Below are 25964 nucleotides of genomic sequence, written 5' to 3' on the forward strand. Positions count from 1 at the left end.
CTGTAATGGGAAGGAATAGGAGTGAAGATAGACGGTCGGCAACTATACCACCTCTGCTTTGCTGATGACATTATTCTAATAACACCAAACATTAGCCAAGCGGCACAAATTCTGGCAGACTTCGACCCTGAGTGTGGAAAGGTCGGACTACAGTTGAATCTCACGAAGACAATGTTTATGAGAAACGGTCTTTTTCCTGACGTTCCATTCCTCTCAATGGGACAAACATCTCTGAATGCAACAGTTATGTGTACCTAGGTCAAGAAGTCAACATGACAAATGACCTGGCACCTGAGTTGCGCAGAAGGAAGAGAGCAGCTTGGAATGCCTTAAGAACGTCGAAGAAATAGCTAAGAAGACAAAGAACCTCTGGCTCTGGGTACATCTCTTGATTCCACTGTTCTTCCTGCATTAACATATGCCTCAGAGACCTGGGCCCTACGAAAACAGGATGAGAATGCTATTCGGGTCTCCCAAAGAGGAATCGAAAGAGCTATTCTGGAGTATCACGTTTCACTCAAATTAGAGAAAGAATCCAGAGTTCCAACCTCCTCCGTCGACGGTTAAGAATCTGGGACACTGTCTCATTTGCCAAGGCGTCGAAAATCAGATGGGCTGGACATGTAATGAGATTTGGAGACAACTACTGGACTAGAGGTGTTACTGACGGGATTCCATGGGATGTCAAAAGACCGCGTGGCCTCCCACCTACCAGATGGTCAGACTTCATCAAGACCCTGAACGATCGGTTTGAGACTCTTCATTTTCCTAGAACAAACAGACGCCATTGGGCTATACTAACACGCGACAGGGACAAATGGAGACATTACTGGTGCCTGCTCAAGAAAATCGAGATTAACAGGAAGTCAAGTGATCAAGTGATAGGCTTCTTAAGCAGAGAAAATAAGTGCTAATGTGATAAGTATTGTTGATTTTATACAAATCTAAAGCATTTGTTGGTTAAAATTAACCTAATTATAATTATTGTTTTTAACTTTAGTAAACACATGATTTACAAAGCTGTTCATAATACAGTTGTTACAGACTTTTCATGTTCCTACACCAATCCCCCTATCTGAGTGACCTTCCCTCCACCATTATCCTCATTTTCCCAACCACTTCCCCAAGCCTGTCCTTATAGCAGGCATACAATAATTTAATAATTTGTTTCATATTATTGTTACAACCAAGTGTCTGGAGGAATTATCAAAAATATCTCAGCAAAATAAAACTTGTAAGAATTGTTATATCTAACCATGAGATTAAGTCTTTGAGGATTTTTCTAAGCCACTCGTCACTAGTTGAGCCTTCTGGTTTTGTTTGTTGAGTTAAATTGGCTTCCATGCTCCTTTAATCTAATTTTGTGTGCTCCTACTGTAATTTCAATACTGTGGAATTTGGAGGTGACATGGCAGTGTGGTCTACAAACTTCAGGATCTGTAAAACTGGGGTGAGTCTGCAAGGTTTTTTTTTCTTTTTTTCTTTTGGGCCATAACTGAAAGTTCTTTTTTTATCTTTTTAATTAAATCACTGTGAGATAGACCATTACAAAGCTGCTCATGACTGGGTTTCAGTTATACAATGTCCCAACACCCATCCCTCTGCCATTGTAAATTTTTCACCTTCAGAGTCCTCAGTTTCCCTCCCATCATCCCACCACCCTCCAACAACTGCTACTCCCCCAATCTGCCTCCATGGTGGTAACTTTCTCTCTCTCTCTCTGTCTCTCTCTGTCTCTCTCTCTGTCTCTCTGTCTCTCTCTCTTTCTCTAAGTTATGTACATTATGGTTTGCAATACAGTTATTAGGTGTTCATCATGTTTGTTCAGGGAATTCACTATTTTTATCGGAAAGGTACAGCTGGAGTGGCCTTTTTAACTAGGTGGCAGCTTTGGGGTGTGAATGTGACTACTGGGGCTTCCAGAAGTATAAGGAGGTGGGGGAAGAGGAGGTAGCCAATCCCAACGCCAAGAAAGCTGGAGATTTCAGTTACAGAGACCACATACCTAAATTTTCAGCAAATTAATATCTCAGTGAGGTCTGTCCCAAGACAGTGGAGTCTAGCCCCAGGGCATGGTGGTGATTTGGGGTTGTGGGGGCAAGCACACTGGGCTCACACTGGGTTAACCTACCCCTGTGCAATGTACCCTGTATTACTCAGCCATGTGCGTCCAAGATTTACTGTGGCTTTTGATCTCTTTCGAGTTTTATTTATAAGTTTCTCCTGGAATAAGGCCATGAGAAATATTTTTTCATGGAATAAGGCCATGGTTAATGAGTTTGGATAGTGGAGCTGGAGGTAGTTTGTGGGCGTGGTTCCTGTATACCTAAATTTTGGCACTTTAATTTCCCAGAAAACTTGGTTTGGAGTTATTAGAGGCCGGCTAAGAGGCACAATGGCAAATCCAAGGCATCAGAAAGCCAGAGGATACCTTCAGTCTGCTGATGCTTTTGCCCCACTAGACCAGGCTGGCACTGGGTCCCAGTGGTAACAGCAGCACTGGCCCTGGCCAGTCCAAGGACTGAGGCCAGAGTAGTTACTGTTTGTAGTTCGGGCACTCAGCGAAGACCACAACCATCCACCCAACAAAACCTGACCAGGGGGCACTCGCTCCCATTTCAGTTCCCGTTTCCAACCAGTTGGTGCTCAGGGAGATTATCCTCCATAATATACTGCAGGTAGCACTGGCAGCAGCAAGGGCAGACCCGGGGGAGGAGTGTCAGCCGGGATGCCAGGCTGGCAGTGGCAAGTTGCTGAGACCTCCTGAGTTTGCAACCCCCGCCCTCCTGCCCCAATAGTGGGAACCCGAGACATGCCCACAACTCCAGGACTCACACTCCACAGATGTGCCAGACTGGATCCAAAGAGTGATAGTTATTCATGCCAAAATCCTGCCACCTCAGCAGACTGCAGCCCATAGCACCGAGAGCTGAGGTAGCTCTGTCAGCTGTGGTGTCATTGTGGCCTTCTTTGTACGCCCCACTTTGAGCACTGGGATTTTTCGCTTAGAGAGACTTTTATTTATTTATTTATTTATTTATTTATTTATTTTGCTTTTCGGGTCACACCCAGTGATACACAGCGGTTACTCCTGGCTTTGAACTAACTCCTGGAAGTGCTCGGGGTACCATATGAGATGCTGGGAATAGAACTGGGTCCAACACATGCAAAGCAAAGCCCTACCCGCTATACTATCACTCCAGACCAAGGCACTCTTTTTGAGATAGAAAAATTAAAGGGCACTGACATTCATTCACACAGAAATGTTCTGATCCCATCAGTCAGCTTTTCAAAGTGCTGAGAATTGCTGCCAATCTGCCAGCTCTGGTGCCTACTGCTGCTGCCATATTTTGCAGAGATTCTTAGTGAAGCTGGTGCAGTTAGGCTATGGGCCATTGGCATGGTGGCAGCAGTGACGTGTTTGTGCCAAGGCTTTGGCAGGATAGAGCTTTCTGCCCAGCCATCCACTCAAAAGTGCCCAGAGATTTTTTTTTATTTGGGGGGAGGGTGTACCATTGTGTCCATGAATTTCGGCTGTTAGACTTGTATCTCTTCAGAGATTTGGTTAGTGAATCTGAATAGAGGGCCAGTGGGTAAGTTGACTTGGTGACATCTACAGGAAATGGGTGTGGCTACTGGGGCTCCCAGAAGAACAGTGGGTAGGAGGGTCTATGAATTCTTCTGTCTTAAGTTCCTTAAAGCAATTATTGACAGTTGTTTTCTAAATATAGAAACTAGTTATTTTTTCCAACAGCGAATACTTTCCTCATCAATATAAAATTTATGCCCTACTGTTTTGTTTCCATCCATTTCTCTGTACACTAATTCTTTTTATCTCAATCTCAAATTACAGCATTATTTTTAAAATGTATTTAAAATGACAAACTCAATATATGCAGTGACAATTACACACCATTTACTGTAAGATACCAAATGTGAAAAACATACATCTTAGAATTGACACAATAGAATGTTCATGAAATGACTCCAAGAGACATTTGGAGGAGTCAAGAAAAAGCAAGTGTCCTAGTGTTTAACATTGTGCATCATTTAAATGAACAGAATCAACTAATTGTGTAAAAGTGCTTTTAAAATACAGATAAGTGATTTCAAAAGGTAGTTTAAAGAAAAATACCATTTTCCCTCTACCGAATTAAGAAAGACTCAGAAGATAAAAACATTCAATTTGGTGCAGTAAAAGAAAAACAGACATTTCCAGGTACTGCAAGTATTAATTTTTATGGAAGAAAGCTCTAAGGCCTCCCTGACTTTATTTCTTTTGTGCTTGGGTACTTGACAGAATAATTTGTTTGACCTTAATTTCACTGTCTAATAGAAAATACAGAAAAGTAGAGGCAATGAGGTGAGAAAAATATTAACAACTGGTACTGAGTTCTTAGGGAGAAAAGAGTCTTTGGGAAGGTTCTGAAAAATGTTTGTGACTGTAAAATCTCACCACCCTCTCACCTCAGACCCTGGGTGTGGACTTTCAAGGACAAGGGAAGGGTGACCGCTCTTTGTGAAGCAGAATAGAGCCATTGATACTCTATAGAAGGGAGAAAGCAGTTGACAGAAGAAGGAAGGGGGAAGTGAGGGAGGAGAGGCATAGAGAGGGAGGAAGTTAGGGCAGACAATTCATAGTTGGAAACAAAGCACTGAACTTTAAGTTGGGAGTGTTAGGGGCCAAAATGGCCTGAAAGGAGCAGTTCTTTAGTATCAAAGTCCTGTAGTATCAAAGTAAAGAATGCATCAAAACTGAGAGAAGCTAGGCATGAGAAAATTTGTCAACGAAAACTGCCATCACTCAAGAGGTTCAAATCTGCAGAACAAAAATTTTTGGACAAGTTCAGAGCTAAGGAGCATTTCCCCAGGGTGCATGCGTGTGTGTGTGTGTGTGTGTGTGTGTGTGTGTGTGTGTGTGTATGTGTGTGTGATGGGGAGGACTTGAGGGAGGGGAGAAGCAGAAACTGAACAAGAAATGGGGTCAGCAAGTCTGGCAAGTTCATATTGGATAGAAAATACCAAACTAGGGAGACTGAGTGCCAAAAGGCAAAGGACTTACAGGATAACAGTTTTATACTGAAACTTGCTAAGTGTAAAACAGACTTGGGTCATACTGAGCCCAACAGGGGGCAGCTACCCCAGCTCAAGCAGAGAGCTTCCATTTCTGAAGTGAGTCATACCCCACAGGGTGGCTGTCTCTGCTTCTTCTGACTGGCTCATTGCAAAGCTGAAGCTGCCCCACGCCTCCAGACAGGTTTGTGCTGAAGTGCTGAGCAGTTAAGGTTTTCACAGAATCTAGTTTTATACTGTAACTCATGAATTGTGAAGTCTCGAGACTTGATAAACCAAATAAGAGATGATTCCGCCGCTCATGGTCTGTCTGGGATTAGCCTTTCCTGAGGTGAGCTCTGCTCATTATAATCACAACCCAAAAGCCTCAAGGCCTTGGGCCTGCCTGACAGACACATCTTTGCCCTGCCCTGACAAACTAAGAAACATAGACCCATATGTTAGGCTCTTGCTGTCAAACCATCTGCCACCAAAGCCAGAAAAGAATCCAAGAAAGATCCCAAAAATGGGTGCACCAGACTTTATCTTCAATCTAACATGGAGGACACCACAGTACAGTTTGTGCCTGTATCTACTGTGTTAGAAAGAAACCAGGACCTGAAAGTACCCAGCACAGAGTACAGTTGTCTCTGGGCCACAGCAAGGAACAGCCTCTCCCAAGAAAGCCACTGGGAACCTGTCACCCTAGAGGCCTCACTACGTAGAAGATATCCCTAAAGTAAGCACCACTTCAGAGGTCCTGGTTCAGAGCAGCTATTCCCAAACTAGCAGTGGCAAACGCAATGAAGCTATGAAGATCATATTCTAAACAACCTTATTGGGTACATGTGGTCAAAATATGCTATCATTGCCCAAATCAGATAGACCACGACACCACCGAAGCTATAAGACACCAGCCACTGATCACAAAACTCAGATTACCAAGCAATAATAAAAGGAATTAGAAGTGGACAGTGGCAGAGGGTTATGGGCATGTTGGTAGGGGTCAAGATACAGTGACTATAAATCAAAATCACAAATGTTACTACTGTTATAACAAGTTGAACTACAAACTGTAGCACTGTAGCACTATCCCCCCATTGTTCATCGATTTGCTTGAGCAGGCCCAGTAATGTCTCCATTATGAGATGTGTTGTTACTGTGTTTGGCTATGGAATACATCACAGGGAGCTTGCCGTGCTTCGGCAGCACATATACTTAAAAAAAAAAAAACTATAAACATTTTTTTAAAAAGATGTCCAGAGAGATAGCGCGGGGGTTTAAGCCTTACAGTCAGTGAATAAATTCAATCCCTGGCACTGCATATGATTCCCCCTCGCACTGCCTGCAATGATCCCTGAGCACAAACCTAGTAGTAAGTCCTGAGCAAGATAAGCTATGTTCCAGAGAATAAATAAATAAGCAGAATAAATAAACAGAATAAATAAATAAACAGAATAAGGTTGCTCATGTTTGATCCACTCTCCCCAAGAAGTCCCCACTAAGTTAACTAAGGTAACAAATGCTAGCTGTCAGCGATTCTTTAAACTATAGGATTTTTTTCTTTTAATGGAATCAAAAAGTGCCAAATGGCATGCGAAGATTGCTTGGTGTGATTCAAAAGCAGGATGGGTTTCATGAGTCCCTCAGGATTAAAGGCCTAATCTCCCCATCGCTACCACTAAACCCCTACTCACTCCCCACATTGGTGAAGTAAAGTAAGTAAGTAAGTAAAGGCCCTCCCGTTGATCATCGATTTGCTCGAGTGGGCCCAGTAACGTCTCCATTGGAGACTTTGTTGTTACTGTGTCTGGCATATCGAATACTCTCGGTAGCTTGCCGGGCTCTCCGAGAGGGGCGGAGAAATCGAACTCGGGTCGGCCATGTTGGTCGCTTATAAGGCGAACGCTCTACCGCTGTGCTATCGCTCCAGCCCATTGGTGAAATTCACAGTAATTACTGGAGTAGGCTTGATTTTCTGAGCAGCAGGCAGCAGCGTGGTTCCTTTATTTGGTCCATATTATTAATTACTCACCAGCTATATGCCAGGCACTATTCTAAATGACATGGAGGAATCAAAGAAATTCCTGTGCAGAAGACTGATAAAAAATATTATTCAATGTCCTTTTTTCATGACTGCCTTTGAGGAATGAAGGCAGGGTGAGAAAGTGGAGATTGATAGGGTAAGAGTGAGTGCCTCACATGGTCAGCGAGCATTTTAAGCCTGAAAAGCAAATTAAAAGTCCCTGTGACAGGAACCATCTGGTTGATGTGTGTGAGAAGTTGTGAAGGGCCAAGGGGCAAGGGAAAGAGGTGCGAGAAGGGTCAAAGAGAGACACAGGGGCCGGGTCTTTAGAGAAAACGACAGTCATTGCATTTTATTCAGAATGCAACAGAGGCTTTGGAGGGACAGGAGTGATCAGATCTGATTTATTGTTTTTTTTTTTTTTTTTAGTACTTTTAGTTTGGAATCACAACTGGTGGCATCCAGGGCTTACTCCTGGTTCAGTGCCCAGGGTTCACTACTGGTGGAAGCTGGGGGATCATATGTGGTGCCAGGGACTGAACTCAAGTTAGTAAGCATTTTCCATGCAATACTAGCTCCTGTCCCTGATTTGTTATGTTAAATGACACTCTGGGATTATGTGGAGAAGGTTCCATGACCTGGGACTAGATAAAATGAGAAAATGACGGGTTATTCATGGATTTAGATTTAAGTAAAGAAGGGTGGGGCTGAATATATTTTGAAAGAGGACTGACAAGGCTAGCTGCTAGATTTGATATGAGGTTTGAGAAACAGAAAAGAATGAAAATGACATGTAGGTTCTATTGCTTATTTGGGGGAAGGGCTGTTGCAAGGCAGTTCTCAGGAGACCCGGGGTCCCTCCTGATCTTAGTCAACCTGGCCAGTAGTTCAATGTTGATGCCTGAGGACTGTTGGTGCTGCCCAGCGCCTGCAGCGCTGGGATACTTTCACTACCTGAGCAGTTCTTCAGGGACCTCTGGCACTACACCCAGTGTAAATAAATTGGGGTTGTGATTCTGAGGGAAAAAATGGGTACATGCAATGCAAGTGCCATAAGACCTGTGCTACTGTCCAACCCTACTTAGTTTTGTTTTAAAAATAATTAATTTTAATTTTTTCTTGTTGGGTCACACCCAGCAATTCTCAGGGGTTGTTCCTGGCTCTGCACTCAGGAATTACTCCTGGTGGTGTGGGGAGGGCCATATGGGATGCTGCTGGGAATCAAACCTGGGTCAGCCACGTGCAAGGCAAATGTGCTACCTGCTCTGCTATTGCTCCACCTCCAATTTATTTTAATTTTAAAAGGAATATACATCTACTGTAGGAAATTGAAAGAATCCAGAAAAAGTAAGAGATAAATTACTTAATAATATACACACATTGATATAAATATACAAAATATATTACATACATAAAATATACATATATAAAATATATTACTCAGATATAGTTAGAAATATGAGATAGTAGCTCTATGAACTGTCTTTTCAGAGCATCTTATTTTGAACTAATTTCAGACTAAAAAATTGCAATTATTTGCAAAAAAAAACTAGAGTTCCCAGTTTCCAGATATAGTTCCCCAAACATTAGCACCTAACCTACAATTGTTATTCAAAACCAGGAAGTTAGTATTGGTATGATACTATTAATTAAAAGACAGACTACAGACCGTACTCAAATTTCACCCACTTTTTTTCACCACGTTCTTTTTCTTTTTCAGCATCCCACACTGCATTTAGCTGTTATTCCTCTTAATCTTCTCCCATCTGTGAGAGTTTCTCAATCTTTCCTTATCTTTCATGACTTTGGCACTTTTGAAGAGCACTGATGAGTTATTGAGCTGTTTTGTAGATGTTCACCAATCTGGAGTTTGATATTTTTCCACAATTGAAATAAGACTGTGCATTTCTGATAGGAATCGCACAGACGTGTTCTCCTTTGTCAGTACTGCATCAAGGGCTTTGTGACATGGATGTACTTTATTAGCTATGATGTCTATAGACTTTGAGCCCTTGGTGAGAGTGGTATCTGATGGCTTTCTCACCAGTAAAGTTAAAAACATTTTCCTGTAGAGGTAAATAATCTAGGAGTAATACATGAGACTGAATTCTGTTTCTCCTATTTATTTCTGCATCTCTCAATATCAATAACGTGTGTTATTACTATGGATTTTCCATTTCTTTCTTTTTTTTCTATATTTGTCTTTCATCCATAGTTACTAATTGGAATTCTACTGTAAAAAGATCTATTCCTCATCCCCATTTTTGATTATGCATATAAATTTGTAGATATATATTTTATTATGCACATTACAATTTAGTGCTATCAATATTTACTTGATTGCTCAAATTAGTCTAATTGGTTACTGAAACTCTTTAAGACTAGATTCAGTGTTCTTTAGACAAACCTTTAAATGGCCTTAAAATTGTGAGCTTCTTTATTTTCAGGAATCAGTAATATAAAAAATACATCTATAATATGAATAATATATGAAAATATATTTTTTAATTCCTATCACTTTAACCACAGTAATTGGAGAAGGATATAGCAAAATGGGAGATGAGAAGGATGAGAAGGAAAATTAGTATTTTGGTTTCAGATGTGTCTGAGATGCCTGTTAGTTATCCGGTGAAGGACACTAAAGAGGGAGTCAAGGCTCAAGGCAGTTGTCAGAGCTAATCAATGAAACTGAGGGGCCCAGACTGACATATGGGTTAAGAACAAAGAAATATATTCTTCACATTACTACCACTCAAAGACAAATGCTTCTAATAAACATTTTTAAGTAATTATTTCCAATTCCTTGTAATTTTATAGGGCTAAGACATACTATATATACAATTTTGCTTTCTTCTTTACTAACATTACAATATAAATAGTCAGTTTTTGAGGCTTTATAGTGTAATACATATATATTCCACATATTTGTACATATCTATCTCTATATAAGATCTACCTCTACATAAAACTTAAACACATGAACATATGTTCACATTTCATGGTTTATTCATAACATTTTAAGACTGTTCCCTTATATATCTTAATTTTAGAGGTTTTTCTTAATTTTTCTGGGTCTCACCAATTCTTCTTAGCTGTTTTCTGGACCAGAATGGGTTTTTTTCCACATCTTGTAAATCCTTCTATAAGAAATTGCATTTGTGTCTAGGTTCAATTTTTAAGTGTTCATATTTGGAAATGTATGATTTATACATTATACATTAGGGTACTTATTTTGTCTTTTTTCCTTTTAAAGGTTAATTTTTTAATTAACTTTTTTGTTGTTTTCTCAAATCTTTTGAGAATTACTACTCTTTAAGACTAGTAATTATCAATTATAATTGGTAATACAAGCAGATGTTTTAAAAGATTTTTTAAATCTTGGGACATACTGCTGACTCACCATTTTATTTTACAAGGGCATCATTAGGCATCTTAAATATACAATTATATTTATAATCTCAACCTATAGATTTTCTAGCTAAGCTACAACTTAAGCCAAGCTACCACTTAAGTCTCATATCAAATCCAGTCATTTTATTTTCCATCTCCATTCCTTAGAGGAACAAATCTTTTCATATCCATCAGTGTGCCAAGTGAAAAATATCTGGGGAGATTGTTTTCTGTTTCTTTCTTTCCTGTGGCAAATCGTTCTCAGAGATTCTTGTTCTTCCTCTTCAATTTAGATAATGCTGTATTTCTTAGAAGCCAGCTGTTCTTTTTTCTTTTCTTTTCTTTCTGACTCTTTTTCTAATATCAGTAAGATCTTTTAAAACAATGTTGGGGCACAATAGAAAACTTCTCCATCCATCTGGTTTGTTCATGGGCTGGCTCAGTAATCAATACATCAGAGACTGGTTGGCAGGAAGAAAATGATCAGTTTTGTAATATGCGCCCGGAAGAACTACAATGGTTCAGTGACTTCCCAACTCAGTGGTACCAAGAGGAGAGAAGGGGAACTTGACATGAAAAAGAGGGCATAGGACTTTAATCCACTCTGAAAGTAAACATGGATTTATCAAATAATAGGCACACTCCAGGGTGGGGGATGTAGCTGAAAACTAGAGCATTTGCCTTGCACATGTGAGGACCTGAATTCAACCATCAGAATCATAGCACTGTCCTCTTGTTGTTCATCAATTTGCTTGAGCAGGCAATCAGAATCATACAAAAAGAAGAAATATAAAATACAAGAATTAACTTCCCAAAATATTATCCTAACGTGGATAACACTTGACAGTCTTCATTTTCTTTTTTTTTTAAAAATTTATTTATTTATTTATTGAATCACCATGGGAAAGGTTACAAAGCTTTCAGGTTTAGGTCTCAGTCATGCAAATATCAAGCACATTTCCCTTTACCAAAACTTATTTTTTACCATGAAGAACCCCAATAAAACCCCACTCCCCACCCCTCCCAGTCCCTGTGGGGCAGATGAATTCTAGTTAACACTCTATCTGCTTTGATTAGATTCATTGTTTCAATAAAAGATTCACCACTATTATTTAGAGTTTACCCCCCCCCCAAATCTGACATGCTGACAAAGCATTGTGAAGTGATTTGCTTTCTACAGCTGGGTTCAAGAATTATATGTTGGTTTTGGATTTCTGCTATTTTACTTATTGACCCTGGAAGTATTTCTACTGAAAGTCAGATAGTTAAGAAATTGGTTTCTGTGCTCTGGAGTCGTGGCCATGCTGGAGAGCCGCTAGTGGGGGGCAACTGGTGGCCTCGGTAGGGCCTGAAGGGCGGACCGAAACACCCCCCTTCCCTTGAGGTTTTAGTCGCCCCCACTCCCCCGGCTCATACCTGCTGTCCACAAGGCTCCCATGCGGCCGCCATCTTTCTTTCCAGAGGGAGGAGGGCGGAAGGGACCAACACCCTTTCCCCTCCAGGCAGACTTGATGGCCTGGATTAACGCATAGTCCGTTCACTTTTCTGCTCCAAGCTGCCGGGTTCTGCATTAAATCCTTGTGCTTCTGGGGCCGTGGCCGTGCTGGAGAGCCGCTCGTGGGGGGCAACTGGTGACCTCGGTAGGGCGTGAAGGACGGACTGGAACGCCCCCCTTTCCATGAGGTTTTAGTCGCCCCCACACCTCCGGCTCATACCTGCTGTCCACAAGGCTCCCATGTGGCTGCCATCTTTCTTTCCAGAGGGAGGAGGGCGGAAGGGACCAACACCCTTTCCCCTCCAGGCAGACTTGATGGCCTGGATTAACGCATAGTCCGTTCACTTTTCTGCTCTAAGCTGCTGGGTTCTGCATTAAGTCCTTGTGCTTCTGGGGCTGTGGCCGTGCTGGAGAGCCGCTGGCAGGGGGCAACTGGTGACCTCGGTAGGGCATGAAGGACGGACCGGAACACCCCTCTTCCCATGAGGTTTTAGTCGCCCCCACTCCCCTGGCTCATACCTGCTGTCCACAAGGCTCCCATGCAGCCGCCATCCTTCTTTCCAGAGAAGAGAGGGCGAATGGGGCAACACCCTTTCTCCTCCGGCAGACTTGATGGCCTGGATTAACGCATGGTCCGTTCACTTTTCTGCTCCAAGCTTCCGGGTTCTGCATTAAGTCCTTGTGCTTCTGGGGCCGTGGCCGTGCTGGAGAGCCGCTCGTGGGGGGCAACTGGTGACCTCGGTAGGGCGTGAAGGACGGACCGGAACGCCCCCCTTCCCATGAGGTTTTAGTCGCCCCCACTCCCCCGGCTCATACCTGCTGTCCACAAGGCTCCCATGCGGCCGCCATCTTTCTTTCCAGAGAGGAGAAGGCGACTGGGGCAACACCCTTTCCCCTCTGGACAGTCATGATGGCCTGGATTAACGCATAGCCCGTTCACTTTTCTGCTCCAAGCTGCTGGGTTATGCATTAAGTCCTTGTGTTTCTGGGGCTGTGGCCGTGCTCCAAACTTAACTATGATTTTCAGAGAGAAACATTGGGTGGTTTACTTCCCATGGATCACTTTGTATATAGAGAGATGTCGCGGGGCCGCGTGAGCGGCCGTGCAGTTTTGAGGAAAAGTCCTAGTTCCCGCATACTCGAGCTGTGGTTGTAGAGGCTTCTGGTCACCGGGGTTCCATCTGGGGGAGGCGGGATGCGGTACCTACCCCATCTGGGGCTTCCCGATGATCTCGGCTCTTTTTGGAACCTGTTTTGTTTTTTTTTTTCCTTCGGGATCTGTGGATCCCGCCCTCCATGTTGTTCTTCTCTTCGGCTGAATGCTGTCAATATGGCGCTGGGGGGCGGGCTGTGCGCGTGACTTCCGGAATCTGAGGTTACCTGGGAGTTGCAGTCCCGGCAGATTTGAGGAAAAGTCCAAGTTCCCGCATACTCGAGCTGTGGTTGTAGAGGCTTCTGGTCACCGGGGTTCCATCTGGGGGAGGCGGGATGCGGTACCTACCCCATCTGGGGCTTCCCGATGATCTCGGCTCTTTTTGGAACCTGTTTTTTTTTTTTTCCTTCGGGATCTGTGGATCCCGCCCTCCATGTTGTCCTTCTCTTCGGCTGAATCAGTCTTCATTTTCTTGAGTTAGAAAAAGGAGCTACATTTACAACCCCCAACAATGACTTCTTTCATTAGGAGGAAAGTAAGAGTTGCTCCTTAGCATCCAAGACTTCCATTGAGCTTAACAGAAAAAAAATCCGTCTTCCAGTCTTGGGGAGACCTAAGTTCTAACAGTCTTGGGTCTTGAGAACAGAGAGGGAGTACAAAAATAAAGGCACTTATCCTGCAGGTGGCTAACCCTGGTTCAATCTTCCCATACCACAAAGTCCCCAACAATCACCTGGGCACCTAAAGCACCCCATCCCCTACCCCAGCACTGGGACACCTAAGCAACACTGCATTCTGGGAACTTCATATTAAACCTCCATTCCCTTTGACTGAGAATTAGTAAGAGGTGTCCCTGGAGTTCCTGAGTACCACCTGGGAGTCTACTTGGCCCGCAATAGATTAATATCATGAAGTGTTGTTTTGAGCACCTTCAGGAAAGAAGTCCCTATCTAAATCTAAGTTTGTCAGGACACGTATATTGAACTCTGCCACTGCTGCTCCTCTGAGAATAGGATTGATTTCTAAAGTGTGTCGGCAAGCTCTCTTTTCTGTTGATTGGCAGGTTCTGGAGGGCTGAATAAAATCTGTCCATTAGAAGTGCTCATCTGTTACAGAAGCTAAAATACCCTGTATTCTGAGACATTACTGAAATTTAAAGTTATATGATTAGTAATCATAGCTATACTATAGATACATTATATCACAATAAATGGTATATATAATATGTACAATAGCAATTAAAGATATTGAAAAGATATGTACCCTGGTTATTATAAAGTATAAATAGAGCCCATCTTCTCTGACCATAATGTAATATCATAGTCATTAAGAGATTCTTTTTATTTGGTTGGGGACAGGCCTAGTAGTGTTTGGGGGCTATGTTACTGCCAGGTCTGTGTTTAGGGGTCACTCTCAGTGGTCCTTCAAAACCATGAGATGTCAGGGATTAAACCAAGGCTTCCTTGTTCTTGTGCTTAGCCTGTTGAGCGATCTTTCCAGCCCATAATAAATTTTAACAAATAAGAACTCATTCTCCTGTTGCAAGGTTTTATGTGATACTTTATTCAAAGATGGAAATTATTAAGTACTATTCGGATATGATACAATTAGCACCAAATATTATTGTTAAATGTAAGATTTTTTAAAGTGAGGAAAAAATGTACGTGACAAATTAGTGATGAAATGTGAATGGAATTGCAAGGTACAAGCCCTCCTGCTTCTAACCTGAATGTAAAAACTCACAAATGGACCAGCAGCCTTGAGACATTGTACCCTTGTTATACAGAAAATTTAATGGTTGTATTATCCTATAAACTCTCAATTAAAGTTTTTCCCATCTTCCTTTGCAAAGAAAAATTGAAAGCAAACCAGAACCAGTTTCTTATGTAAGCTATTACTAGTGGTACACAATTATACTACAGTAACTGATATCAATGTATTTTCGCTCATTCTTGGGGAAGCATTTTTCTTTCCCCTTCTACATTTTTATTTGAAGGTCCTCTCCATGGGAGACAGACATGTAGGCTTATAGGAGCCTTCATGACTTTTTTAGTCAGTATTCTATAGTTCACACAGAGTTTCTAAGGCTGATTTCTTAGTTGTGACCTTCCATTTCATTGCCTTATTAGATTATGATTCTTTAAAAGCAATACAATTCTCAAGCAGGATTTAGCAGCATAACTGTACTCTCTTCAAAAAGGAACAATGAAAGAAAGGCAGCATATAAGCACAGTGTATCAAAAACATGTCTTTCCTAAAAAATCTTAAATTTTGTGCTGTCGAAATCAAATCATAAATTTCAAAACTCAAACAACAACCACCATCAAATGATGACAGCAAAATCTAAATGCACTCATCCAGAAACACAGACTGGAAGATATAATGACACTCAGGAATGCAATTGCTTTTATCCAAGAGCTCTGACAGCTGAGAAGCAAGACCAAATCAATAAGATACAGAGGGTAGAAATGACACATACTGTTTAATTAAGCACTTATCAAACAGCTCTTGATTTTTTTGTGCAAATTAAGAAGAGATGAGCCAGTACACCATCAGTAATAAATATATCATTTAAGAGATCCTGAAAATCTCTTGCCCCAAGCACTTCTGCCTCTATCCTAACTCTGGTTCTTCAATTCCTCAAGTTCCATGCCTTGGCTTAAGGTACTCAATGCCTCTGTTTAAATGTAACTATATATTTCAAAAATTAACTTAAAAAACCTTTCCTCTCCCCTCTTTTCCCCAGTTGTTTCCCGGGAGTAACATTAAGAAAACAAATTTTTTTAAACTCTTAGTTGATCAACTTTCCTACGCCTATGAGTAATGCAACACTAAGGAGAAACATTTAAATATTATAGAAGATTCTTATTAAATTCATGTATGGTGTGGTTTTTAAAATCAGCAGTATAGAAAAGCTTGTAATAAGAAGAGCTAACTGTTAATTAAGTAGCTCTTTGGAGCAATTAATGTCTGGAGTATCCAGAAAGAAGCCTGGATGCATTATAGCAAGACAGGACACATCAGGGAGCAGAGAAAATGTTCTGAGATGAAATTCTACCTCCTAAGCCACTTTTTTTTGGCTTTAGCTCTGAGGGAGGAAGAAGAAAAACAAATTTTAAAAAGAAACGTTAAATTGTTGTTTTCATCTACCTGTTCAATCATTTCTAATTACACCCGTAAAGCATTGTTTCACTATTTCTCTTACTTTCTGGTTGAGATACTGATCTCTAGCAAAATGATATTAAGACAGCCAGGTAGACAAAATAAGTGATATAGAAAAGTGCCCATAGTTACTCAGAGGATGCAGGTGGTGTTTCAATTTTTACAAAAGTGTCAGCAGAGTCCCGGAGCCGGAGCATCTGAACTTCCACCAATCCTGAGTCTGATAAGATGAAATGAAGTCCACCCACTGGGATTCCACTCCCCTGTTTAAAAAGAGCCAGTAGCGCCCAGAAGGGAGCTGGCCCTCCACATTACCCTATACCAAAAGATGAAAAAATGCACAATCTCTGCTTCCCTCCGAATAGAAGTGGTATGGTATTTTTCAAGTGTTGAAAGAAAAGGACAATTAACACTGAATTCTAGCACTGTAGCACTGTCCTCCCGTTGTTCACTGATTTGCTCAAGTGGGCTCAGTAATGTCTCCATTATGAGACTTATTGTTACTGTTTTTGGCATATCAAATACATCACAGGTAGCTTGCCGCTTTGCCGTGGGGGTGAGATACTCTCAGTAACTTGTCGGGCTCTCCTAGAGGGGTGGAGTAATTGAACCCGGGTTGGCCAGGCCGGCCTTGTGCAAGGCAAATACCCTACCACTGTGCTATCGCTCCAGCCCAACCCTGGGTTCTAAAACTAGCAAAATATTCTTGAGGAATGAAGAGCAAATAAAGATATTTTCAGATGAAGAAATACAGAGAGAATATGTTCCAACTGCTCTACCCTTAAAGAATGGCTGAAAGCATTTTTCTAAATGGATAGCAAATAATAGGTGGAGACTAGAATTTTAGAAGGAGAAAAGGACAGTGGATTGGGCAAAATAAGAATGAAAATGATAAACTCTCCGTTTTTCCTGAGTTTTTAAAACTGTGTTTCATGGTTCAAACAAAAATGATAACAAGTGCTGTTGTGATACGTGATTTACATTTGAGAAAATACTTACAATACATATTTAGAGTAAGAAAGATACAGAAGCCTAAATGAAAGTAAGATTTCCACACTTTATTTAGAGTGGTAAAATAAAATGTGATATAAAACATGTATATTATAACATGTAGATCTATCTCTTCTTAAAATGAATGCATATCTCAATATTTTATAAATTAAAATTGGATTAATTAAATTTTAAAATTTAAAATTTTGTTAATTAAAATTTAAAAATCAAAAAAAAATATTTTATTATTGAAGGAGTATTTTGGGCCACAGTAGGTGGTGCTCAAAGTTAATCACCGGGCTGTGCTCAGGGGTGTCTCCTAAAGATGCTTAGATCATGATATGGTGCTAGGAATCTGATAGGGGTTGGTCACTTGCAAGCAAGCACCTTAAGTCCTTTATTATCTTTCTGGCTCCTAAGATATAATTTTTTAAATGTTCAAATAATCCACAGAATTAGCACGTTGGTGCTGAGTATGGTGTGATAACACTGTGCCCTTAATTCAATTTAAAGCAAGGAATACACAAGAAGAAATGGAAACATGAATAAGAAACACAATAAACAAAAAGGAAAAAACAGGGGCTGGAGCAATAGTACAGTGGGTGGGGCGTTTACCTTGCACAGGGCCAACCCGGGTTCCATTCCCAGCATCCCATATGGTTCCCGAGCACTGCCAGGAGTAATTCCTGAGTGCAGAGTGAGGAGTAATCCCTGTGCATTGCCAGGTGTGACCAAACTAGCAATTGTAACACTGTCCTCCCATTGTTCATCGATTTGCTCGAGCGGGCCCAGTAACGTCTCCATTTTGAGACTTGCTGTTACTGTGTTTGGCATGTTGAATACATTACGGGTAGCTTGCCAGGCTTTGCTGTGAGGGCAATGTACTCTCGGTAGCTTGCCGGGCTCTCTGAGAGGGGTGGAGGAATCGAACCTGGCTCAGCCGGGCTGGCCGTGTGCAAGGCAAACATCCTACCACTGTGCTATTGCTCCTGTCCTTGAGCATTACCATGAATAATTTCTAAGTGCAGAGCCAGGAGTAACTCCTAAGAATCACTGGATGTGCCCAAATCCTCTGCAAAAAAAAAAAAAAAAAAAGGAATCAATATCTTTCCCAGCTCTAGGATGGTTGGGAAGTCTACAAAATGACACATTCCATGTACTAGGTTTGATGCACTATCATCCTTTGCTAAAGGTGGTCCTTCATGATGGGTCCATTCCAAAGACCATGCCAGGGACTGGAGAGATAGCACAGCAGGTAGGGCACTTGCCTTGCACACAGCCAATCTGGGTTTGATCCCAGAGCCCCTTATGGTCCCCTAAGCCCAGAGTTAGGAGTGAGCCCTACGTACCACAAGGTTGGCCCCCCCACCCCCCCCCCACACACACACAAAGAGCGTGCCAATTCTGACTTTAAGAACACATCTTTGGCGATAGTACATCAAGCAGGGCACTTCCTTACATATGGCCAGCTGGGTTTTATCTCTGGCATCCTATATGGTCCCCCAACCCCCACTAGGAAAAATCCTTGAATGCACAGCTAAGAATAAGTCCTGAGCACCATCACATGTAGCCCAGAAACCAAACAAATTAATTTTTAATTAAAAAAATTAAACAACAAAAAATATCCATTCTTTGCCAAAAAAGCAAAAAAAAAAAAGGAAAAACAATAAAGGGACATAGATAACACATCCATAGGGTGTTTGCCTTGCATGCGGCCGATCTGGCTGACCCAGGTTTGATTACTCTGCCCCTCTAGGAGAGCCCGGCAAACTACCGAGAGTATCTCACCTGCACAGCAAAGCCTGGCAAGCTCCCCGTGTGACTCATTCGATATGCCAAACACAGTAACAACAAGTCTCACAATGGAGATGTTGCTGGGCCTGCTCAAGCAACTCGATAAACAACGTGAGAACAGTGCTACATCTAATATATCAATACTTAGTTTAAATGGAAATGGTTTAGTATCATAATCAAAACAAAAGATTGACATAGATTTCAAAAATAAGTCCTGGAGGAAATATCTCAAAAAGCTCAGTGCATACTTCACATATGAATGTTCCAATTTCAGTCCTTAGCACTGGACTCAGATAGAGTTTGAATAATGTTCAGTGTGAAAGTGGCTTCTGAGTATTCTCAGAACTGCTTAGGAGGTCACTTCCAAAATTAAAAAATAAATCAAAATATAACCCAACAATATACTATAAGGAACACCTTCAAATCTAATACGGAGCATATGAAAGTAAAAAGATGGGGGGGGGAGGTGGAAATGATGTGTGAGTATTAGCAAATGAAAAACAGGATAGCTGTATTAAAGTCAGGTATGGGTTAGAGCGAGAGCACAGCAGGTAGGGCATTTGCCTTGCACGTGGCGGACCTGGCCGACCCAGGTTTGATTCCTCCACCCCTCTTGGAGAGCCCAGCAAGCTACCAAGAGTATCTCGCCCACACTATAAAGCCTGGCAAGCTACCTGTGACATATTTAATATGCCAAACACAGTAACAAGTGTCACAATGGAGACGTTACTGGGCCTGCTCCAGCAAATCGATGAACAACGGGACGACAGTGACAGTGACAGTATGAATGTCAGGTACAATATAATTCAAAGTGAAAGATATTATTAGGAACAAAGAGAAACATTGCATAATAATAAAAGGACTAATCAATTATTAAAATTTAGAGTTCTCAAATAAGTATGTTTCAAAGCTTCAAAATACATGAAGTAAAAGTTAAAAGATGTGAAAGAAAAGTTACATGAATCATGAGGTTTTTAATTAGTTTTGCTTTATAATTTTTTTATTTTAATTTGAAAAGAATGCAGTAATGACCAATGGCAATTCCTTCAAATAGCATCAAGAGCAGTACAATGTTACAGCTTTATCATCTGCATAACTGTCCTGAGAAGGCACAGAGGTTTCAGCCACAGGGACCCTGTACCTGAAGTTTTGTCAGGGTTAAGTTCTCTGTGAAGCTCAGTACTCCTGAGATGATAGAGTCCAGTGGCTTTGGGGTGTAGAAGTGAGCAGCTGCCAGGGCTTTGTTTAGGTAGGTGCTGGCCTTGTCCCCTCCAGCCATGGACAGTTGACAAGAAGTTTTTGCAGCTAGTTGATCTCTTTCGAGATTTATTTATGGGTCTCTGAAATAAGGCCAGTAAAGATAGCTTACATGGTGGCAGAGGCAGTTTGTAGGTGTGACAGTCAGGGCTTCTACTTTCTCTTATTTGCCTAGCATTTATCAAGTAAACACTTTCGGCTAGTGGCATTGTCTAAAAGCTAAATACTATGTGATCATATAACAAGAAGAATAGAATAAAGTGGTAAAGAAAACCGTAGAAATTATCATAAAATAAATGAGAAGTCCCTAAGTAGTAGGAAACATAAATAACAAGTGTGTAGAAGAACTTTCCACCCTAGACAGAAATACATAGATGGAAAAAGAAAAAAAAACCAACAACAAGAAAGCAGATTGGCAGAGTGGGGTATTTTGAGATTTCTTCTTTCTTGTGCTTCAAATAGCCTACTAATACTACCAGTTGCATCACTCTATGAAGAGACGTAACATCAGATCAATCTGACTGAGACTGGGAACTGATTAAAAACATCTTCCTTCTTTACACCCTTAGGTCTCACAAGTAAAACCAATGGAGATCATTGTGTGCTTTCTCAAATGGCTTAGGGGAAAATCTATAAAATATGTCGTTACTGAATAAGATCATGTCTAATATGAATGTCAGTCAACAGAGATCTTTCTTCAGGAATACACCTGTTCTCCCTCATTACCCTTAATAAAAGAGATAATCTAGGGCTTACAATAGAGCAGCGATGACATAAACTGAGACACATCCTGAAAAATTAAATGATGTTGCTAGAACTACATGTTCAGATGATAAGAATAACTTGATATTAAGGATTTCAGTCAGTCTAAAGAAAAGAGCAGTTAACAAACTCCTCCAAACCAAGCAGAAGTAAATGAATAGAAATATCAGTGACTTATATTAAACTTAATATTTATCTTCAAAAGAATGGGAAGAATATTAGTTTAAAAAACTATTAACAAGAAGTCATAAAAATCAATACGAAGTAATCCATATGAGAAATAAAACAGGTGAATAAAAATCAATAGATTAAATAAGAATAATAGTATGATTACAACATGTGAGTCAAATGATGAGGTTGAAGAATCGACCCCTGAACACATCAACAAGGTATAAAAATTATTTTTAAATTAAGATATAGAAGTACTGATAGGAAAATTAACTAAAGGCAAAGTAAACAAAAACATAAAATATACAGAGAATATACAGTTTGATAAGCAAGTAAAAATTCTTAAATTCTAAAAAAAAGAGAGAGAATATAGTGATAAACCTCTCAGAAACAAGACAAAGAAACTCAGATTGGAAAGGTTCAAAAATGTCAAATAGATTAAAGATAAAATTATAACTGACTTATTATGATGAAATTTGATCATCTAACTTTAGAGTGAAATTTAGTAACACTCAAAAGCTTCTAGAAAGATTCTATAATGTCTATAAAAGCAAGAAGTAGATTTTAATCTAACTTCTCAATAGCAACATTGAATTCAAGGGGACAATAGACTAATATTGTTTTAATATTGATGAGAAAAATATTCCAAATTAGAAATAACATCCAGTCTTACTACCATCTAAATGTAGGATATGTCCAAGGAGAAAACACTTGATATTATTAATATATATTAGTCTAGTCCTGCCTAATATGGCATCTTAACTTTAAGGATGGATTTATAAGCATCCCAGATTAGACTAAATGAGTTTTATTTTTGCTCATTAAATACTGATGAGTATATGTGTGATACCAACAGTTGAATGAAAAAATATGTTACAGGCATCATTATCAATTGTTGCAGCTAGTTTAGACATACTTGATCACTAATCTTCAAAATGTTATTCCCTTTGAATGCCAAATGTATTCCAGTGAATGCTGATTTAGTAAATAACAATGATAAAAGTGAAAGGAATATGTTTAAAATTAGTAAACTCAGTGAAATATTCTATATTGTCAGCCATACTACCTGATCTGACATCATGGTCTTCAAAAAATTAATTGTAAATGAAAAAGTAAATAAATGCAAGTGATAGATTTTAGGTATATAAAATTTTAAAAGTTGCCACATTAAAATGTAAATGCTTCAGTCACTTGAAAATGTACTAGAGATGACTTGAAAAACAAAAACACAAAACAGAAACTCTATATGATACCACCCCCAAGTATTTATCTAAAGGATATGAAAATACTAATTCAAACATATTTGCAGGGTTGGAGAAATAATTCAATTGACTGAAGTGTATACATGGAATGCAGGAATCCTAGATTTGATCCATAACAAGCCTGAGAGCAATCTTTGAACACCAAGCCGGGAGTAATCCCTGAGTATTCATTAAACAGAAAACAAAAAAGCAAAAACAAAGAATATTTATATTCCTTTGTTTAAATGAGCATTATTCACAAAAGCTAAAACATAAGATCAACCTAATGCTGAACATAGCCAGGTGTGGCCCAAAAACAAACAAAAAGACAATTTTGGTGTACTGAATTTGTTCCAAAGACATGTAGCATGACTATGAAGAACTTACAAACAGATTTAAAAAGACACTCTAAGATCAAAGAGATTATCCCAAATCAAATAACTTGTAAAATGTAACACTTCAGAAAGCAATCATCAGGGCTGGAGCAATAGCACAATGGGTAGAGTGCTTGCCTTGCATGCGGTCAACCTGGGTTCAATTCCCAGCATCCCATATGGTCCCTTGAGCACTGCCAGGGGTAATTCCTTAGTGAAGAGCCAGGAGTAACCCCTGTGCATTACCAGGTGTGATCCAAAAAGCCAAAATAAAAAAAGCAATCATCAAAAATAGAAATATGTATAAAGCAAATAAAAACAAGGAGAAAGCATTCATAACAGCCTAAAACTCACCTTTAACATGGTAACTCCTGAGAAAGAAAAATTATTAGAGACAGTGAAGAAGATGATAGTGTATAAAAGCACTCATTCTGCTCATGAAAACATATGAGACAAATACATAAATTAATATTTACATAAATTAATTTTAATGTACACTAGTATAAAATTTAAGTATTTAGGCACTAATGTCTGAATGACAAATATAATAAAGAATTTTCAAACTAAAGTTGAGTTAACCAAGGGGAGATTTTAGGGAAGGAGAAAATAAAAAAGTGTAAAATATAAAGATCCTAGGAAGAAATCCTTACAAAATAATTTTTAAAAGAGAATTTTAGGCTGGAGCAATAGCACAGCAGGGAGGGTGCTTGCCTTGCATACAGACAACCCTGGTTCAATCACCATATATGATTCCCCAACACAGAATCATGAATAAACCCCGAGCACTGCCCCAAAATAAACAAACACAAAGTCAACGTTTGTCTCTGGAACCCAACCATTTACAATATAGGATTCCAGAAGTGTGTGGCCACAGCACCCAAGATATTGAAAATGAGCAACAGACAATAAATGATCTAGCATCTGCCCCTGGCAAGCAGACTTGAATGGTGGTGAGAAACATAATGTCCCAAAGTAGAGAGAGTATTGGGGAAATTGCCTGCCATGAAGGCAGGGTGAGGACTCAGATGGCGGGGGTGGGGTGGGTTGGGGGTGGGGATATACTGGGGACACTGGTGGTTGAAAGTGTGCACTGGTGGAGGCATGGGTGTTTGATCATTGTATGGCTGAATCTTGAACATGAAAGTTCTGTAATTGTATCTCACAGTGATTCAATTAAAAAAGTAATGTGGAGTTCATGCCCAATTCAATCAGCTTAATCAATGGCTGAATAAAGAACAGTACTCCTACATAAAAAATAAGACAACCATTTCTTTTTGAATAATAAGCAGACACGTATACCTGGCTGTGCCAAGGTCTGTCTAAATTTGAATTGACATGTGGTATTGATAGCTTGCCTCTGAAAAGCAGTAGAGATGGAGCAGTAGAGTTAAACCAATCTGCAACACTTCTGGACTCCAGACCATCTCCAGGTTTGGCTGAAACAAGGGTAGATTTTAATTGAGAAACTGGGCCTGCCTGCCCCTTGAATGAATGATGATCTGGAATTCTCTGGATTTTAGCCACTACCTCTGTTCCTGTACTAGTGTCCTGTCTCTCAAACATTGCCATGTAGTTTTTATCTCTTTCTATATTGATTGCCAATTATGTCTTATACTTATATTCCTTTAATGTAGATTCTTCCCAACAAATTCTTATCATAGTTATATGCATCTGGTTTGAATCCTAGGTAAAGCCTCTCCACCCAGGTAGAAAGAACCTAGCACTTTAGGAATCCAAAGCTCAAGTTATAGACTTTCACATACCTTTTAGCCCTGCATTTGGTTTGCAGAAAAATGAAACCTGGGCTAGAGCGATAGCACAGCGGTAGGGCGTTTGCCTTGCACGCAGCCAACATGGCCAACCCGAGTTTGATTCCTCTGCCCCTCTCGGAGAGCCCAGCAAGCTACCGAGAGTATCTAGCCCGCACAGCAGAGCCTGTCAAGCTACCCGTGATGTATTCGATATGCCAAACACAGTAACAACAAGTCTCAAAATGGAGACGTTACTGAGCCTGCTCGAGCAAATTGATGAACAACGGGAGGACCATGACCGTGACCGTGTCATCTTCCATTCATCTAAGAGGTTCAAAGATGACCTCTGAGTGACTAAATTGCTCCTATACTGAATAACCAGCATGGGGGAGGGGCACAGGGGGCAAAATTACATTTTACCACCAAAAGGCATATGAAAATGTTGGCTGGAAAGCATGGAGAGCAGGTATAGGTAGATACAATACAGTATTACGAGACCTCAGCCCTGCTGATCTCTCTCCACCTTTCTGGGATAGTGCCTGGTTGAGTTGTGAGGAAGGATTAGGACTGACCCAGTCTATACAAGCACCAGTAAGGTATGAACACTAGGATCTTACCTGTTCCACAAGTTGCACCTGAGATGCATTAATCAACACAGCATGAAAACTTGCCCTATCTGGTTAAGTTACCATGAAAAATATTTATCAGGGTTTTCAGGGATCTGTGGTTCTAGGTAGGAGTAAATTTGCTCTTTCACAGAAAAGAGAAATGAATCCTGAGCCCCTTTCAGATTTCCTAGATTTGTATTCTGTTGGAGTTCCTGCTGACAAAGCTCCGAAACCAACTGGACCAGCTGAACTGCAAGAACGCTCCCAGGACCTGGACAGGAGGTGACTGAGTAGAGCAAGGGGAAGTAATATTTCCCGGGTACATTAATAATTGGCAATAACTAGTGGCTGGACTTGAAATGTTGAATGTTGATGTCCAAGGAATACAGACAAATAACTGATTGGTAATAGTGGTGGAATCTAGATAAATAATTTTATTTCTGCTTATACAAATCTTCCCCATTGATCTAACTTTTCATCTCCCTCTGATCACCTGCCCTTGTCCTGCATATATTGCATCCCATTTGCCCTTATATAATCACTGTTGATCCTGAATAAAATGATCTTCAGCCTGTAGTCCATATTTATCAACCATTAGTCATAGATTGCATTGGAATCAGCACTGTGTATCCAATGTACACAGATATTGCATCTGGACAGTATCAGTATCTATTCTTGCAAAGAAGAATTTGAGGAAAAGAAGAATAGAAGGGAAAATTAATTATAACAGGAATAATGAGA

Source organism: Sorex fumeus, unplaced genomic scaffold (genome assembly GCF_029834395.1).
Source record: "Sorex fumeus unplaced genomic scaffold, SorFum_2.1 ptg000054l, whole genome shotgun sequence".
Lineage (NCBI taxonomy): Eukaryota > Metazoa > Chordata > Mammalia > Eulipotyphla > Soricidae > Sorex > Sorex fumeus.